Consider the following 2,467-nt stretch of genomic DNA (forward strand, 5'->3'; position numbering starts at 1 on the left):
CACACATACACACACAAATACACACACACACACAAATACACACACACACACACAAATACACACACACACAAATACACACACACACAAATACACACGCACACAAATACACACGCACACACACACACACACACACACAAACTTCCATAATCGGTGACACTCTTACTCTGTCGGCTCCAACGAGTCAAGATCCTCATTCCCCAAAATACTTCGTAAGATAAGTTTATGTTATGAATTGAACGCTACACTCCAAGCAAAAAGATGGACACACTCTATTTTTTAAAAATCCTTTGCACATTTATATGAGATAGACGCGATCTGATTAGTACACAAAAGTGCGTATGACAGCGTCCAATTGTGTATTACGTGCATACTTAGTATGACATGTAACTGGTATAGATAGAGATTCAGGGATTATAGATGTAAGTCGTTGATCTGAGAGCAGTGATGATTTTAGAAACAATGGTGGGGATGAGTGATGATGTGGTTAAGTAATGTTAGTGTTAGTCCTATCTTCCTCTGATCGAATGAGTCACGAGGGGCGTGGGCACCCTCTGTCCTGTTCCTTATTGGAACCATTTTCAATGTCACCGTGAAGTTCGGACATACTTGATTTTAAAAAGAGACAACAATCCACAAGGGAATCGAACTCATGCTCTGTGCACCCAACGGCGAAGTGCCTAACGCTACGTACACAACAGACATCGACAGAACTGAACCAGGTGTTTTTGTTTTGTTTTAGTAGGGGTTTTACGGCGTTTGCAACTGCATAAGGTCATATGAGCGCCAAGGGGAGGATGTCAACAGAGAAGTCCTCTCAGTTCTTTTTTCCCTACTCACCCGTGTTTGTCTCCAGAAGAGGATTTGTTTCCATATCCACTTTGTTGCCTTCGGAAACACTTCTAGACTCACCTTTTTTGTGAGAAAGCCTTGAATAATATGGTAAGGGTAAACTTTGGGCTCTGTCTGGAACTCACTTGACCCAGTGCGCGCATGTTGGGTTGCCACTCTCCATGTGGCTGCATTTGTTTGAGTAAGTAAGAGTTTTATAGCACTTACAAGACAGTTAGGTCATACGCGCCGAAGATTAGAGGAGTTATTAGAGAGAAACGTACAGAGAAAAGATGAGGGAGGGATGAGGATAATTAAAGGTGTTTGATGGGAGCGAAGCGGCAAAGTACATCGAAGCACCCGCCCACTAACCACTGGATTATATTTGAATTGACATGACATTTAGAGCGAAAAACGTCTTTAAGAACGTGAGTTGGGATTGCTTTTGGCGTTTTTTTTCAGGAAGAGAGGGAGGATGGCAGTTAAAATTGATTAACATTAACCATCACGAAGATTATGTCTTCCACCCGGGATGTCGTGTCCCTCCCGGCCCGGGTTGGCCCTGACAGGCAGGGTGGGTAGCCTATCTCCTAACTGGTCTAAATCGTGTTGGTCTAAATCGTGTTGGTCTAACTCGGGTCGATGAGGGCGTAATAACTTACACAAACCACATAGATCTACATCAGGTGAAAAAAGAAGTAGTCTAACAGCGCAGTATTCGGAACGGACACTATCTACTGAGGCTGGGACTGATTTTAACCCAACATAGATTCAAACGGGAACTTCTGTGTGAAAACCGAATTTCTCTCTCATTATTACGCCAGTATGACGCCATCCCATGCGTAAGAAAACAGCAATAAAGAAATCTCCGTGGGACGACCATATTAAACATTTACTCCGTTGACTGCAGAAAGTCATAAACAGAACTATTATAACCTCTTTGGTTTACTGTAATCTTAAAAGTTATTACGAAACGCAATCCGCTGGGAACAGCAATCCTTATATTGAAGTTCATAATCTCAAGTTTCGGATTCCCTAAGATAAGCCTCACTGTTGGAAAATTATAGTTTAGATAAAGGTCGAGAAGACTCCATTCAGAACTGTTTTGACCTACTTTTCGAGGCTGTTACCTACACCAGAGACAATGTACGTTACGTACATTGTCTCTGCCTACACTAATTGAAGTCTCAACGGGAACAATATTTACAGCCTAGTTTGTGCCAGGTTTTTATTTACCTTCTACGTACACCTGAAGTCTCAAAAGGCACAACATTAGATTCCTTGGTGCAATGTTGTTGGGTTTTTTTTCGTTTTTTAAAATCTTCTATGTGCACCTGAAGTTTCAATGGGCACAACATTAGCATGGTTGGTCTCATGTTGAACTGCAGAGAGGATAGTGCTGGATCGAATCCGTTCTGAATTTGTTTTGTTTGGGGGAGTTTTGATAAGACTCTCCACACCTACGGCTTAGTTCTGTCGGAAATGGACGTAAACGGAGGTCACATGGATGGCCAGAGTTTTGAACAACCTGGCAATGTTGAAAGGGGAGTTAAATGTACACAATGATGAACAGAGGCTACAACTTTCTGAGTAGCCAACGTGGGTGTCTGTGTGTGTGTGTGTGTGTGTGTGTGTGTGT

The sequence above is a fragment of the Aplysia californica genome, unplaced genomic scaffold, assembly GCF_000002075.1.
Source record: "Aplysia californica isolate F4 #8 unplaced genomic scaffold, AplCal3.0 scaffold00765, whole genome shotgun sequence".
NCBI lineage: Eukaryota > Metazoa > Mollusca > Gastropoda > Aplysiida > Aplysiidae > Aplysia > Aplysia californica.